The sequence below is a fragment of the Callospermophilus lateralis genome, chromosome 11 (assembly GCF_048772815.1).
Source record: "Callospermophilus lateralis isolate mCalLat2 chromosome 11, mCalLat2.hap1, whole genome shotgun sequence".
NCBI classification, from domain to species: domain Eukaryota; kingdom Metazoa; phylum Chordata; class Mammalia; order Rodentia; family Sciuridae; genus Callospermophilus; species Callospermophilus lateralis.
In genome coordinates, this window is record NC_135315.1 from 96,973,199 (window position 1) to 96,990,309 (window position 17,111).

General features: G+C 44.0%; 1 pseudogene; it reads left to right on the plus strand.

Moving 5' to 3' along the window:
* Nucleotides 1–14,780, plus strand: part of LOC143410313 (podocalyxin-like protein 2) — a 67,290-nt pseudogene extending 52,510 nt beyond the window's left edge.
* The last annotated feature ends 2,331 nt before the right edge of the window (nucleotides 14,781–17,111 follow it).

A 17,111-nucleotide genomic window follows, 5' to 3' on the forward strand; every position in this document is an offset into this window, starting at 1 on the left:
AAAATCTGTAGAAGCCCAAATTCCTTAGGTAAAATGGTGCAGCATTTGCACTTAACCTACACACAGCCTCCTGTATGCTTTAAAGCATGTCTGGATTAACCATAATGCCTAATATAATACAAATGCTGAGTTGTTCTGCTGTGTTATTAAGGGAATGAGGGAAAAGTCTGTACATGTTCAGTACAGATACAATTTTTTCCTCAAATATTTGCCATCTATGGTGGGCTGAGTCCAAGGACACAGAACTGCAGATATGGAGAGACAGTTGTACAGTGAATGCTCATTCAGAGAAATCTCTGTAAATATCCTTCTAAAATTTACATCACTAAAATTGTCTTAGAGAAAAATTTTGATATGTAAGAAATGAATTGCTGGACTTTGAGTTAAAAACAATCTTCTGCACAGAAAAATATAGAAGTCCACATGTTTAAGAAAAATCTCAAAGTCACAAGTGAGGTCGTTAAAATAATGGCGAAAAGATGCGGTTTTGGAGAAGCAAATAGCCCAATGCACTCCAATATCTGTATATCTGTTGTGGTGAGTATTACTGTGTTCACTAATGTCAGGTTTATTCCTTGCTGAGAGAGTGAGAATGTTTTACTTCCCTGGCCCTTGGAAGTAGGCATGGCCCTATGACTTACTTTACCCAGTGATGGGGATCACTTCCAGTGGTTGACTCCCCAGCCCTCTCTACACCTGTTACATTGTGGTGGTGTCAGAGTGCATGCAGAGGGCAGCTGTCTAGGAAGTTTCCTCAGCCCTTGGTGGACTTGCAGAGCAGGACATGAACATAAGTTGTGTTAATCCACTTTTATTCTGGACTTATTTGTTACTGTAGCACAACCTGGCACATCCTCACTAGTTTATAGACTTTTGAAATCACATTTTCATCCATTTATTTGTCATGTCTTTTCTGCGCATCTGTTAAATGACTAGCAATGTTCCAGGACTGGGGACATGGCTGTGAGCAAAGACAAACCTCCCTAACCTCATGAACTTAGCATTGTGTGCTTTCCTCACCTAACTTGACACCACAGTAAATCATCTTTTGTATTTTCCTTCCAGTCCTATCTCATACTTGATGATGGATGTCATGTTCTGGCTGAATGATTTGCTGAAACTGTTTCACAAATTGCTTTCTGTTCTTTCCATGTCAAATAAATGAAAACTCAGCCAGCCTCTATATTCCATTCTTTTTAATCTTTTTTTCTAAAAATAATTTTCTTGAATATCTTTTGATTTTTAACACTAGAGCTTTTTTCAACTCAGTTCAGAAGTAGCACACGTGAGGACAGGGAGCAAGTAACCAAGTTACATGGAGACATGGCTGCTGCACAATGTTCTGTGAAAGAGAAGGAGGAAGCTCCATCTGTACACATTCACTCTGAAGCATGCTTCAGCTCTGACATGTTAAGACATTAACATGGTGGTGGCATGGGTCACAATAGTAGGGTGCAGAGATTAAGCATAAGCTTTGATAATAGTCAAAATGGGTTCACATTAGTTCTGCCAGATGTTCACAATGTGAGCTCTGAAAATTTCTCTTAATTCAACAAAGACTTTTTGAGTGCCTACTATGTGCCAAATCCTGAATTGAGAATCATGCAGCAAACAAGACAGACATACAGCATGTATGTGATAGATTAATTATGAAATGGATCAATTTACCTAATGTTGGAAAGAAATGAAACTGTCATGAGAGTAATTTGATCTGTTTTTCACAATTATGAAAGGAGAAGTTAGGCCCTAAGGGCCCAATATGAGTTAAGCATAGAAGGGAGAATAAGAGCTTTTCAGGAAAGGCAATGGGTAGGTGCAAAGGCCCTGAGGCACAAAGGAGGCCAGTGGGTCTAGAACAAGGAAAGCAAGGAGCAGAGGTATGAGAGGAGTTGGGAGACAGAGGCAGGGGCCCAAGAGTGCAGGGCCTAGGAGTTTGGTTTTTACCCTTAAATCAATGTGAAGTCTTCAAAGAAGGAAGAGACATGGTCAAATCCTTTGCCAAAGATCACTTTGGCTTCTCTGAAGAATACAGATCTGATGGAGACAAAAGGGAGCAGGAGGCCATGAAGAGTCTCACTCTTGAGATGGTAATTGGATCAGGCAGGGGGCACAGAAATTCAGTAGATATTTAGGAGGTAAAGCGCACAGAGCAGGGTGATTAGCTGATATGGGGGAGGCTGGGTCAACAGTGATTCCCATCTTTCCAACTTATAGAAAGACTGTATGGGTGGATGAAGACCCTCTGGGTGGATGAGGGCATGATTCTCCTGTAGAAGAGGGAATTGTAGCCCACCAACGTAAATTATTCAAGCCAAGATCTTCTCCCCCAGAAATGTAAGTAGTCCCTGAGGAGGGCGGAGAGGTGAATTAGATCCTGAGTGAACACTGAGCCCAGGGCCTGGCACATGGAGCTTGTGCAAGGGGGGTGGTTGTTTCTCTGATCATCATTATCAATCATCTGAGTGGGAGACACAGGCCCCTGTCCTCATACCATCTTGCCCTTCACATTTTGTACCACTCTCATTTTCTCATTTTATAATTCTTTCTTTTCTTTTTTTTTTTGGTACCGAGAATTGAACCCACAGGTCTCAATCACTGAGCCACGTCCCCAGCCCTTTTTATTTTTTATTTTTGAGAGAGGGTCTTGCTGAGTTGCTCAGGACCTCACTAAGGTGCTGAAGCAGGTTTTGTACTTGTCATCCTCCTGCCTCAGCTTCCTGAACTGCTGGGATTACAGGCATGCACCACTGTGCCTAACCATCAGTGTGATTCTTTGAACGATGTTTGTCTCCTCTCTTGACTTGAAGCTCCCAAAAGACAGAAACTGCATATGATTTTGCTCAGCACTGGAGTCTCAACACAAAGCATTGTGACAAAAGAGGACAAACAGCTTGGACATGAGATACCTGCTTCCCCTGAGCCTCATTCTTTCTTGTGACATGTACCCTTTGACAGGTGTCTAAAGACAGCCTGCCATTTGGTTATCACTGACTGCACCAGAGCAAACCACACAGTTCTGCAGATTTCACTGCTAGGAAACAAATCTAAACTTGCCCAAAGCCTCAAGCACTTCAGGAAGGTTCTTTGAAAATAAATGACAGATGTTACCTAGCAACACTTCAAGCTGCCTTGTAAGGCTTCTCTGCCATCTCCCCTCTCTCCACTACCCAGTCTCCTCTTCTTGGTACTCATAAGATCCTGGGTTTTGAAAGTGTCTAGTCTTAACTTTTGAAAACCAGGGAAATCAGAGAGAGAGAGAGAGAGAGAGAGAGAGAGAGAGAGAGAGAGAGAGAGAAGAGTTAGATAGATCAAGGTGAAATAAAATTCACATTTAACCTAAAATATTTGAACCATTAATTTCTACACTTCTCTCATAGAGCATTTATGAGAGCATCTATTCAGCAATAAAACCATTTGATTTACTGTGTGCGTTTTCTTTTCTTAATTTGCTCCTATAGGTACTATCTTCTAAGTGTTCATATGGCATTTTATTTAACGCTTATTATTTTTATTACACCACATGCAACACCTTACCTCTGAACAAGATTATGAATACCACAAGGACTAGAACCAGCTCCTCGCAAGATATCTTGTTAACATATGTAGCAAGTACTTGTAATTAATTGACTGGGCTGCTTATCTTTGAGAAAAAAATTGAGAAAATATACAGACCCTCCTTCCAGATAGCAGAGTACCACCTGAGCAAATTCAAGGCAACTTGCCATTGCCAGAGAATCCTCTTGGCTCATTTGAGGTTACACAGTGAATGTTTTTCTGGTTCACATCCTGGGTTGTCTGTTGGCTCTCCAGGAACTAGCTCTGAACCCCAATTCTGCTTCATGGTTCATTAAGTAAGACAGTCCCCTCCTGCAAGGTTGTAGGTTTTGTTTTGTTTTGTTTTGGTACTGGGGATTGAACCCAGGGGTACTTAATTGCTGACCACACCCCCATTCCTTTTACATATTTTTTTATAAACAGGGTCTCGCTGGGTTGTTTAGAGTCTTGCTAATTTGCTGAGGCTGTCTTTGAACTTGCCATCCTCCTGCCTTAGTACCCACCCCCAGCCACTGGGATCACAGGCATGCACCACTGCGCCTGGCTGTAGATGGTTTTAATCCTGCTGCTTTCTTTTTTGTTGACACCTATCCGGTACAGGTGCAATGACTCCCTGAAACCTCTTGAACAAAAAATAACTATGAACAAGTGACCTAAGAGACATGAGTGGGAACATATGTCAAGCTTCCACATAGGAGTCAGAATAGGGGAGGTGGCTACTTAAGATTCATTGCTGCTAATTCTATTGAGGGATAGCTTCTTCTAGGCTTCAGAAAGGGCCTAGAGTCAGCAGTTTCCAAATTCTTGGCTAGCTCCTTTTCCAAGCTTAAGTCTCAAGTATGCAGCCAGACAGGGCAGAAGAAATGTACTCAGTAATATAACGAAGACTCCACCTGGAATCAAGGAAAAAGGCAAACAGAAATTTAACCACCTACCAGGAAGCACATCTTCCAGCAAGACCTTGATTGGCCAATCAGGAGCTCCCCGAAAGCCCTGTACACCAAGTACCAGTTTCCTCACATTCTCAATCACCTTGACTCCAGCCAATAAAAACAGCAGCAGAAGACCCAGAGGACTGTAAGCACATTACCTGAAATTCCAGTAGCAGTAGAAAAATGTAAAGGACAAAGCTGTCTTCAAGCAAAACCTATGTCCCTTGGATCTCTCTCAAGAAACCTTGGCTCACTCACTCTCTGCTCCACTCTGAAGGGAGTCTTAGGGATCTATGGAACAGAACCAACACAACTTGTACGTAATTATAAAAAGGAATTTATTGTCTTGGCTCATGCGATCAGAGGCTGGATAGTCCCACAATGGCTGTCTGCAAGCCGGAGATCCCAGGAAACCAGTAGCTGTTTAGTCCCAAATAGCTGGAGCTGCAGAACAAGAGGGACCAATGGTGCAGCCCAGTCTGAGGCTGAAGGGTCGCTGGTGAGAGTCCACATTTAACGGTTGAAGGAGCCAGAGTCTGATATCCACAGGCAATAACAGCAATGAAGAAACGGAGAGCCTACTGGGCCTGCGTGAGCCTGCTTCCCGCTTCTGCTTTTTCTTCCTTCTGAGTCTCCAGCCAAATGGACGGTGCTGTCCACATTCAGCATGGGTCTCCCTCAGTCCAGCGATGCACATGCAATCGTGTCTGGAAACACTCACAGATGCATGCAGAAGTGTCTTTACCAACTTTCTAAGTGTCTTGATCCAGTCAATTCACAATCAAGGTAACCGTCAACTGGGGGTGACGAAGGGTCAAAACCTTCCTTACTGCCATTCTGAAGACTGAACTTCTCTTTATTCTTTCACTGGGTCCCTTTCCCCCTTTGACTTCATCAGTTATGGTGTCTGGGGTTTCTGAACACTGAAGCATTCTATTGTAGTAAAATTCTATCTCCATAGTGAACTTACATATGCACTTTGTGAGCAAATACTATAAAATGAATACATTTAAATTTTAAGAGATACTTTTGTATTAAGCATACTTACAGTTAGGTTCTTCTTTGTGTCTGTCTTTTTGAACACTAGTGGCTCATTCTCATTGCACAAAGCCTCAAAATATAAAAATAGCAGATTAAACATGGAAGCCTCCTTTGTTTCTGAGCCCAAACAGTTTCCTTTCCCAGAAAGTAACTACTACTAACTGGATAGGTAAGGTTTCAGGCCGATTTCTAAACACTTTTAATAGATGTGTGGCCAAATATACTTTCAGACTTTTTCATGTAAATGGGATTATACTACATGTATTGTTCTATAGCCTTTTTTATAGAACAGTAGAACTTCAAATCCAAATTTCTATATAAAGAATAATATATTGAAAGACATGTATTATAGTTTGTTAAAGGGGATAGGTATTATATTTAATTTAGTAAAATACTACTGGATGGGGATTGTCTCATAACAGAAATTATGAGAGCTGCTACAAATATCTTTGAACAACAAGGTATATAAACATACATCATTCTGAAGGACAAATTGCTAGAACTGTAATTGTGTCAAATATATCCATACGTTTAAATGTTTTACTGAGGTATAACTCACAATAAAATTACCCATTAAGTAGATATTAATATTGTTCATATTAATACTATTGTTCATATGATTGTTTTTGCTTTTGTACCACAGATTGAAGCCAGTGCCACTTAACCACTAAGCTACATTCTCAGCACTTTATTTTTACTTATTTATATTTATTTTGAGATAGGTCTTGCTAAGTTGCTTAGGACCTTGCCAAGTTTCTGAGGCTGTCTTTAAGCTTGCAATCCTCCTGCCTCAGTCTCCTAAGCCACTGGGATAACAGGTGTGTGGCACTATGCCCAGGCAGATTACTCATATGTTTAAAGAGTCTTACAACCATCACAATTTTAAATCATTTCCATCACCCTGAAAAAGAAACCTTGCAATCATCCATTACAGCCAACTAGGCCATCAAATGGTTTGTCTTCACATTCCAGATGTTACAAAGAAAATGTAACTATATATCATGTGGTCCTTTGTTTGCCTCCTCTTACTTGCAGATTTGGAGATTTACCCTTATTTTAGAATCTATCAGCATTCCATTCCTTTTTGTAACTGAGTAATATTCTACTATATGGATATACCATAGTTTGCTTTTCCATTTATCAATTGATAGACATTTGGGTTGTTTCCACATCTTAGCTATTATGAATATTCCTATTATGACCATTTGTATGCACAAATCTGTGTGTTTTCATTTCTCTTGAGTATATACTTAGAAGTGCTGGGTTTTGTGGTAAATCTATATTTAACTTTTAAAAAAACGGCTAAACTTTTCCAGAGTAGCTGCCCCTTTTACATTGTCACCAGTAATGCAACAATGCTTGAATTTCTTCACACTCTCATCAATACCTGTTTTTGACTGTCTTTTTTATTATGTCCATCTTAAGGGATACTAAGACATTTGCACTTTCAAATTGGCTTTACTAATTTGTACTCTTGCTGAAGATATAAATATATATTTATAATATATATGAAAAATAATACCCATATCTCCATAACATCACTAATAGCTATTATCAAACTATGTATTTCTGGGAGCGGTGATGTATACCTGTAATCCCAGTTATTTGGGAGGCTAAGGCAGGAGGATCACAAATTTGAGACCAGCCTGGGCAGACCTTGTCTGTGTAGCTCAGTGGTAGAACACCCCTGTGTTCAATCTTTAGTAGCACACTAAACAAAAACCCTACACAACTGTGTGTTTATTTTTTGCCTTGTGAGTATTTGTACAAAATTACTCACTGTTATTTTAATTTGCATTCACTAATGCTGGTGACACTGAGCATCTCTTCAAATGCCACTGGACCATTTTATTCATTTGTAAACTTCCTGTGCATAAATTCTGTTCATTTATTGACATTAATAGATAATCTGTGTGTAATCCATTTGTAATTCACTTGCTAACATATATGAAATATATCTTAGTCTGTTATGTAATTTTTTTCAGGTTCTGGGGATTGAACCCAGGAGTGCTTTACCACTGAGCTGCATCCTCAGCCCTTTTTTATTTTGAGGCAGTCTCACTAAGTTGTGGAGACTGGCTTTGAACTTGTGATCCTCTTGCCTTAGTTTGCTGATAGGTGGGATCACACTTGTGCACCATTATACCTGGTCCATTTTCTATTTTTATAAATTTAAATTTTCATAGTTTTCTTCATTATAAATTTGGGGTTAGATGTCTTGCTTAGTAAGTTTCTCCCACTCCCAAGATTATAAAAGTATTTTTATATTTCTTTGAATATGTCTATAGTGTTATTTTTGTGTTGAACACTAATAAATTTGAGAATTATTCTTCAATATGGTGTTAAGTAGAAGAATATATGGTTCCAATTGCCCCCAAACTTTTCATTAAATTTATTCTTTCCTAATTTGAAGTAAAATTTTACCTCAATCATAGTAATTTCAATGGGCAAATCAATGTTTTGGGGGGGGGACTATAAACTCTGCTCCATTGACCAACCTGGGTCAGTCTAGGGCCAGTTAAGTCACTATTGCTTGGAAAGTGCATTTGGGTATCTGGGCAAGCAGGTCCCCTTTCCTGATTCTTATTTTCAAAGAGAACATCTTGGCTAATCTTCATTAATGTAAAGAAAAATCTTCTGGTTCATGTAAAGAAAAATAACAAAGAAAAACAAAGGTTTAAAATGGGAAAAGCCAGGGTAATTTCATGTTCTCTCATTCTGTCACTATTAAAATTGCAGGGATACTTGTCCACTATAAATTCTTTTGTGCACCCCTCATGACAGACTTTGAGGTGTATTTCTGTTCTCCACTGAAAGGAACCAGGACTCTTTGATGGGCACAGGTCCTATGTAACATGTCAGAGAAAAGAAAAATGAGGATGGTTCAAAACATCCTATATAACAAAAAGCAAGGATGTTGCTAGAAATGTTAAAAGCAATGTTTTATAAATAAACAGAAAACAAAGACATAATAAGCTTCAAGCACTTTCTCTGGCTAAATTGAAATATTCTGAAAATCTACAAAAGGAGAGGGAAATTAAAGTAAGAAGTTGAGCCAGCCTACAAAGAGTCACAGATTTGTACTAATACTCACAGGAGAAAAGGTGGTAATAATACAAAACGAGGACGATTAAAGGGAATTTAAGGGAATATTCACAGGTATATGTATTTTGTTCATTCTATGAAAAATATATCTTTTCTTTAAAAGTGGAAGAATGTGTTTGTTTCTATTTATGAATATGGAAAGTTTACAGTCAAGATAAAGAAACCAGAAATATATAGTACAAGAAGACGACTGATTACCAAGAGTGGAGACACATAATAACTAAGTAGAAAAGGAATCCAGTAGATCATATACAATGATGAAGAAAATCCAACAGCATGTCCAAGGTAATAAACAGCCAAATATCTTGAAGAAAATAATTCTCCACACATATTTTCATACACAAAATCTCAAAGTGATCCTACTAATTATATGGAACATCAATAAGGCCATACATAAGTTTTCAATAATGGTAACAAAAAAGGCCTATATATCATAAAGGCTGACGATGAGTAGGTAATATTGGTCATGTTAAGTGAAAACACACACCATTTCTGGGAAGAACACCAAGTTTTGAAAATTTAAAGTAAAATAAATGGGGAGGTAGTAAAATTCCCATGACAAAGCAAATAAGAGCTAATTATATAAAAGACTTGGTCCAAGGCCTTAACTTATGGTTCAATGAACTTGGACTGTCCAGCCAGGATCCAGGTCTAAGTAAGAATCAGTCAACAACCCAGATCTTGCTCCTTCATGTGGTCTAAGCAGGCATCCCTTTCCCTTTAGGCTTGATAAGATTTGTACAAGTCCAGGAAGTTGTGTTTAACTATGTTCCTAGGAAGACATGAAAGTAAAATGGCCATAGTAGTATAAAAGTCATTTTTTAATATGCAAAAATAATTGACATAGACTTGGCTTTAGAAACAAATTTACGTAAGTTTAAAATGTGCTAATTGTATTTAAGCATGGGTTGTATACTGTTTAAGGAGTTTGAAAGGTCCCAATCAGCCATACTAAACCTGTAGTTGTAGTTGAGGTTGTTTGAGGCAACTCAGTTAATTAAATTTATAACACATGTTTAAAAGCTCAAGAAAAATTGTTGTTTCCATTCTTTTTCCTTAATTCAGTTGAAAAACCACTAGGCAAGGCCAGAGTGAGCAAGGTGTCTGAGGAAAAGTCACACACAGGGGACTGAGGAAAAATCATTAGCTATGAGGAGGAGGCTGGCAACCAGGTTTTCACTGCTGGAGAAAAGAGCTATAAATATGGAAAGAAGGAGAGGGAGAAGAACTGGGTTGGCATTAAGGATATTGCTCATGATTCAATAAGTACAGATAAAAATAAATATTAATGCATATATACATTGGGAACCTGGGTGCACAAACCCCAGGAGCAATGAACATATCTTCAATAAAAATCTAACAGCCCTTTTTACTACTTTCACTGGGAATTACTATCATTCCAGAAAATCAAGGGGCAAAATAGGGAGACCCTCAAAACACTTCCAGTTGATAATCAGACTAATTTGCTCAGGTGGAAAAAAGAAAATAGAAATTATGATTTAAAAGGATAGCACATAAAGCTTTTATTTACTCTCAAGACCCTAGAAATAAAATAAGTTCATTTCTTAAAGTAAATGTAAGACTAATGTTTTAATGCTTCTTTTAGATATACTACAGCATGTAGTATGTTAAAACTCACTTAACACTTTATTGGCCCGTCTTCTTTCAAATATATTACTATTGTAAAACACACATACATTAGTCCAGCAAAACGGTTTCAAAACTGTCACCATGTAAAACCTTGAAGCTACTGTTCAAATCATTTCTGGAATCCATATTCTGCATGGGTTTTAGGGCTCATGATATACCTTAGAGATAGCAGATCTACTCTGCTAAGTAGGCTTTGAAAAAACAAAGAAACCAAACAAACGAATGAAAAATTAGTCCAGAGACACTAGAAGTTGGGTAACTGAACACTTGAATAATTAATTTATGGTTGAAAAATAAAATCATAAAAGCACAATTATCAAATAAAGGGACCTGAGCCTCCAAACTATTTTAAACAAGAGGATAATGCAATCATGAAATAGTTTTCCAAAATAACTTCTTTGATGAAAACATTAATCTGTGTAAGAAAAAAAAATTTTCAGAATCACAATTATACTAGCTCACAAGCACTAAAAACTGGCCCTTCTCAAAATGCTTCTCCATTGGTCCTGTCAAGCTACCTAAAATGCTCAATCTTTCCTTGCAGGACTTAGCATGAACTTATTTGACATACAAATTCCCAGCCTGTATAAATGCAGATGACAGGACATTTGCAGGGAAGGCTGTCAAAGACCATGGTCACCAAGGGAGACCCTGGAACTACCTTCTGATCTCTGAATTGAATATAGCCGCATCCCGTTCTGGACATTCACCTTAAACAGATCAGACAAACACAGCTGCATGGTCCAAGCACGTGGTGATTTTTATTAAGAATAACTTTGGTTCTATGATTTCCACCCTCAATTCTGTAATACTTTCCATTAAAAACAATTATACAAGAGCAAATACAAAAAATATTAAATTATGAAAACAAATCCATTAAGGCTCCCTTTATATATATTATATACACTCAAACAAGGCAAGATTGTTCAGAGTAGAAGAATAAAGTCAGCTGTTATAGCTTAGAAAGCAACACTACTTTACTATTAAGAGACTATAAAACACTAAACTATTTTAAGAAAACCACGGAATGGAAAAATGGAGCCATTTTTGTCAAATGGTGGCTCCAAGCACAGAACTGCTCAGATGTTCATGAGTCCTCAGTTTATAGTGCTAGGTACAGGAGAGACTGAACACCTTTTAAACACAGTTTGTGGGCCTAGCTGACCGGATGATGTCAAAGCTTCCTTTCCTATACACTCTGATACTGAGCCACACCCATCACTCTACACCATGAGCCACACCCATCACTCTACACCATTTACAAGTTCTCTTTAGGTCAGACCTTGTAGTAGAGCTACAATCAATTCTGCAGATCTTAGTGCAATTAGAAAGGAAATGCTTTTTTAATTAACTTTTTCCCAGTGTTGAATGAATCCTAAGGAAGTTCTAGGAACAGAATTGGTCCTTCCAGCCCTTGAGATTTTTGTCAAGTGGCAAAACTGCTTCAAGGAATAGATCTCAAGATCAAAATCCTATTAGATAAGATAGGAGCCAGTCCTGAATCTGCAGCAACGATTAGCTTGGTCATAAGCCAGTTGTTTTATTAATGGCATTGCTTGTTCCGTATCCCCAAAAATTTTGGCAGCCGTTTGAATTAGCCTATCTACAAAGTCAGCGTAAGGTTCATTAGCTCTCTGTATTACCTTAGATAGCTGACCTTGTAAATCTCCATGTCCTTGTAAAGTCTTCCATGCCCTAACTGCGTCTGCAGCAAATGTGCATATATAGCAGGATCATATTCAATTTGTTGCCGCTGACCCTCATAAGGTCCTTTTCCTAGCAACATTTCTAGATTTCTTTGAGGGTAACCGGCTGCTGCATTTCTCCTAGCTGTCTCTGCACAAAATTCCTCATTGGCAACCTTCCATAACAAATATTGTCCTCCATTTAGCACAGATTTACACATGCTAGCCCAATCTGCTGGCGTCATGTCCAAGTTAGTAATGGACTCGACCATGCTCACCGTGAAGGGAGCTTGGGGACCATAGGTTGTTACAGCCTCCTTTAACTGCTTCACTGTTTTAAAATCTAAAGCACAGTGAATTCGCTGCCCTCCTACCTGTTCAAGTACAGGGCATGCTAATCTTTGAGGTCCTGTCTCAGGATCCCATTTATCAACTACGGGGTTTGAGGGCCACTCAGCTGTCTCTATCGGTGGGGCTGTTGGTTGAATTAAACCCTCTTGTGATAAAACGGAGTTAGTAACAGCCTCCTGTTGTGGCCTTTTTCCTAACAACCCCTTTTCCTTTAAATTTTCTTCCTCTGTCTGACTAGCTCGAGAGACCTTCTCTTTTGCTTGATCTAAAACGTCTTTCTCCATGTTCTGAACCTCTAACAATTTACTTAACATCTTTTCAGTTTGTTTTAATCTACTATAAAGATAACACAACCCAATAAGGTAACACAAAACAAAACTGAAATTGAATGAAGCAAAAACGGAATAAAAAATCGTTGTATCAATTTTCTCTTCCTCAGGGCCGACAAACTTCAAACCTTTAGTCAACCATTTTTTCCAGTTTGCCTGAGAAATTTCTAGGGATAGGCAGCTTGAAAGAAAAACAAAATAAATCAGAAGAAGAACACATTGTTTTTTGAAATGGTCACCCATTCTTTTGCTCTCCTTCAGGGGCGAGCAATTTCACTTACCCCCAAGCTTCAGGCGTTCCGCGTACGAGCCACCAGATGCCGCAGTCTCTCGGCTGGGCACAAATCACGAGTCTCCACACAGCTTGTAGATTCAAACAGCAATTCTTTATTCCCGAACTCACACCGGCCGTCTACAAACACGTTCTGGGGGAATCCACGTTCTCTTCCCAAATCCACACTCTGCCCTGATCCACTCTCTCCCAAATCCACTCCGCATGGGCTTCTGTCTCCCAAAATATACTGTCTGACCCTAAGCACTCAAGAGGAACTCAGCAGCAGGATACGCCCTATTCCAAAAGAGGAACACCCTAATCTCCTATTATACTAAACCGCCCTATTCTAAAGGGGAAACACCCTACTCTCCTATTATGCTAAACTGCCCTATTCTAAAGGGGAAACACCCTACTCTTCTATTATGCTAAACTGCCCTATTCTAAAGGGGGAACACCCTAAACACGGATCCTGCCCTGGTCCTTGAGCAAGGTTACCTTTCAGAAGTCCTTCCACTAGACAGCATGGGAGTAAGCTGGCAAGGAATTTGTCATACCTACTTGGCTGATGGCTCCCAGCAAAGAACTAAAGACCCGGTGGTGCACCCAGGCCTGCCACACAGCCACCTGGCGTCACTGCCCTCGGGGCTCAGCCCCAGGGCACAGCAGCCTCTTGGCAGACAGGACAGGCCCGGGACAAACCACCAGCTGCGTGCTTGTCACCGTGTCATCAGTGACACTCCAGCAGCAGGAACTACCCAGAGCACCCAGCACTGTCCCAGGGAAGTGAAGCTGGCCCATAATGACCAGAACATACCAGAATCCCCCGCGCCCGCTGCAAGGTGGGAGCCTGTAGCCCCCAGTCCCCACCGAGCCCAGGTGCCTGCCCCCAGCCCAGTCCCAAGCTCCAGCAGCCCCCCCAGGTCCTGAGCCACGGACCCGGCCCCTCCCCCCCTAGATTGGCATTCAGAACTACTCCACGACAAGTAGCTGCCAGGCCCGGGCCACCCAGGTGCGCAGTGACTACGGGACGCTCTTTGTGGTGCTGGTGATCATCGGGGTCATCTGCTTCGTCATCATCGTGCTCGGCCTGCTCTACAACTGCTGGCAGCGCCGGCTGCCCAAGCTCAAGCACGTGGTGAGCCCCGGGGACAGGGACGGGACGGGGCTGGGCCCCGGAGCCGGTGGAGAAGGACCAGACGCAGTGCCCGCGCCTTAGGCATGGTGTGGTGGTGTCCCAGGTGCACAGGGCTGTGCCGAGGACCGCACGGGCACTGCGGGAAGGGGATGTGTCCTCATCCTCGGGGTCCCACCTGGGCCTCTGCAGGGTCCGTGGCAGAGCCAGGCCCTGGGCCGGCCCTGCGCAGGCGCCAAGCGGAGGTTTCCCAAGAGCAAGGCCCGGCTCCAAGCCCACCGAAGCGCGCGTTTTGACTTTGACTTGCAAAGGCTGTTGGAAGGGATCGCACGAGCCCAGGGGGCGACAGGGTGTCCTAGTGCGAAGGGTCATTCAGGAGCTCAGGGTGGGACCAGAAAAGTGGGAGCATGCCAGCTTCAGGGGGTCCCCTGGGGGTGCCCCGTTGGGTCTTACTAAGCCCCGGGGCAGTTGGGCGGGCCGGGGAGCGAAGCCCGCGCCCAGCGCCCTCGCCCAGCGCCCTCTCCCACCGCTGCAGTCGCACGGCGAGGAGCTGGGCTTCATAGAGAACGGCTGCCACGACAACCCCACGCTGGACGTGGCCAGCGACAGCCAGTCGGAGATGCAGAAGCAGCCGAGCCTGAAGGCCCGGGGAGCTGCAGCGCGCTTATGGGGGGCAAGCGGGACCCCGAGGACTCGGACGTGTTCGAGGAGGACACGCACCTGTGAGCGCAGGCCTGCGAGCTGGGCCGGGGCCTCGCGCCCGCCGGGGTCCGCGCCGGGATGGAGCAGCGCGGCCCCAAAGAAGACCTCCGCGGAGCCTGCACGCGCCCGTGCCCCCTCCCCGGACCACGACCCGTGGCCAGGCCCTGGACGCGGGGCTTCTCCCCGCTTCCCCCGACTCCACACCGCGACCTCGGCACAGCACCCCCTCTCCCGGCCCCGTGAACCCCGGCCCGCGGGTTTCTCTCAATAAAAAGAGAGAAAACAGAGTGACCTGTGACCCGCTGTTCTTTATTCCTGGAAGCTGCAGGGTTATTGACTGCTTTCTTTTTTTTTTCCCTTGTGATGCTGGGGATCAAACCCAAGGCCCTACCACTGAGTCCCAGCCCTTGCTCCACCCTCTTTTTACTTTTTATTTTGAGACAGGGTCTCACTAAATTTCTGAGACTGGCTTTGAACTTGTAATCCTCCTGCCTCAGCCTCCCAAGTAGCTGGTATCACAGGCGTATTTTTAAATGTACCAGAGTCCCAGGGCTGGACAGCATTTAGGGTGGGGCAGTAGGAATGGGTGATAGTGGCTGTGGGGACACACATCCTGGGCTCTGCTGGGCAACCCATGTCTCTGACAGCAATGCCCCTCCTCACACTGCTCCCACCAGACCTGAAGGCCCCTCAGAGGTCCGAGCCCCACCTGGGCTGTGGGAGGGGAGTCTGTGGCCTCTGAGGTATCTCTTTCTGGGGGATTGCAGTCCTTCTCCTGAGACACAGGAGCCTTGGGGTCAGAGCAATGCAGCACCCCTTCATGGTATGTGACCCTTGGTATTTGCATGTAATGAGGGGACCAGTGGCTGAGGGGGTAAGTGGATGTGGGTACATCCCATTTGTCTCAGACCACTGTCCCCCTTCTGGCCTGGGGCAGGAGGCTGTGACCCAGACAGGTCCCACATCTTCCAGGAAGGTTCCATGTCCTCCAGTGGGGTGACTAAGGAGGAAGCCAATCTGCACTGGGCTGGGGCTGAGCCCTGAGTGTCTACAGCCTCTCTCCTGAGTCCCTCGATTTAACCCACCCTCCCCGAAGCTGCCCACTTGAGTCCCTGTGCACACCCTAGCCATCAGGACACACATGTGGCCACAAGCAGGGCTCTGGGCAGTGGTTCCATCCCCCAGCCCACCCTAGACCAGGAGGAGATTTAAATATATCAGTGGCATCTGTGGCTATAAAAAGTCCTTCCACCTCCGCACTGCAGCGAGAGGGGGCTCCGGTGGGACGCTCAGTGGCCAGGGAGAGGCTTCCACTGGGGACTGAGCAGGGCATGCATGGTGGGGTCCCCAGAGGTGACCCACTAGGGAACCATGTCACCTGAATTTATGAGGGGTCACGGGCAGCAGGTGTGTCTTGAGTCCAGCTCTTCCATTCCTTAGTAGTGACTTTCAGGAGACCTCTGCCCTCAGTTTCCTCTTCTGCTGAGTGGGCTTGAGGAGGGGCATTATGTGTGTGAAGGAGTATGCCTAGGAGGGCCTGGCTGCTGTGGCAGGCCCTGCCTGCACCTGTGCGCAGGTGTGCCTGTGTGTGTGCTTGCTGGTGGGCCTGTGGGGGGGTGGGTCGTCTAGGAGGGCCTGGCTGCTGTGGCAGGCCCTGCCTGCACCTGTGAGCAGGTGTGCCTGTGTGTGTGCTTGCTGGTGAGCCTGTGGAGGGTGGGTCGTCTAAAGGGGCCTGGCTGCTGTGTGTGTGCTTGCTGGTGAGCCTGTGGAGGGGTGGGTCATCTAGGAGGGCCTGGCTGCTGTGGCAGGCCCTGCCTGCACCTGTGCGCAGGTGTGCCTGTGTGTGTGCTTGCTGGTGAGCCTGTGGAGGGTGGGTCGTCTAGGAGGGCCTGGCTGCTGTGTGTGTGCTTGCTGGTGAGCCTGTGGAGGGGTGGGTCATCTAGGAGGGCCTGGCTGCTGTGGCAGGCCTTGTCTGCACCTGTGCGCATGTGTGCCTGTGTGTGTGCTTGCTGGTGTGCCTGTGGGGGGGTTGGTCATCTAGGAGGGCCTGGCTGCTGTGGCAGGCCCTGCCTGCACCTGTGCGCAGGTGTGTCTGTGTGTGTGCTTGCTGGTGAGCCTGTGGAGGGGTGGGTCGTCTAGGAGGGCCTGGCTGCTGTGTGTGTGCTTGCTGGTGGGCCTGTGTGGCGGTGGGTCATCTAGGAGGGCCTGGCTGCTGTGGCAGGCCCTGCCTGCACCTGTGCGCAGGTGTGCCTGTGTGTGTGCTTGCTGGTGGCCCTGTGGGGGGGGGTGGGTCGTCTTTGTGTTTATGATTCAAGAAAGTTTAATCAAGAAACTTATCTTCAGCCCTCCCGATCT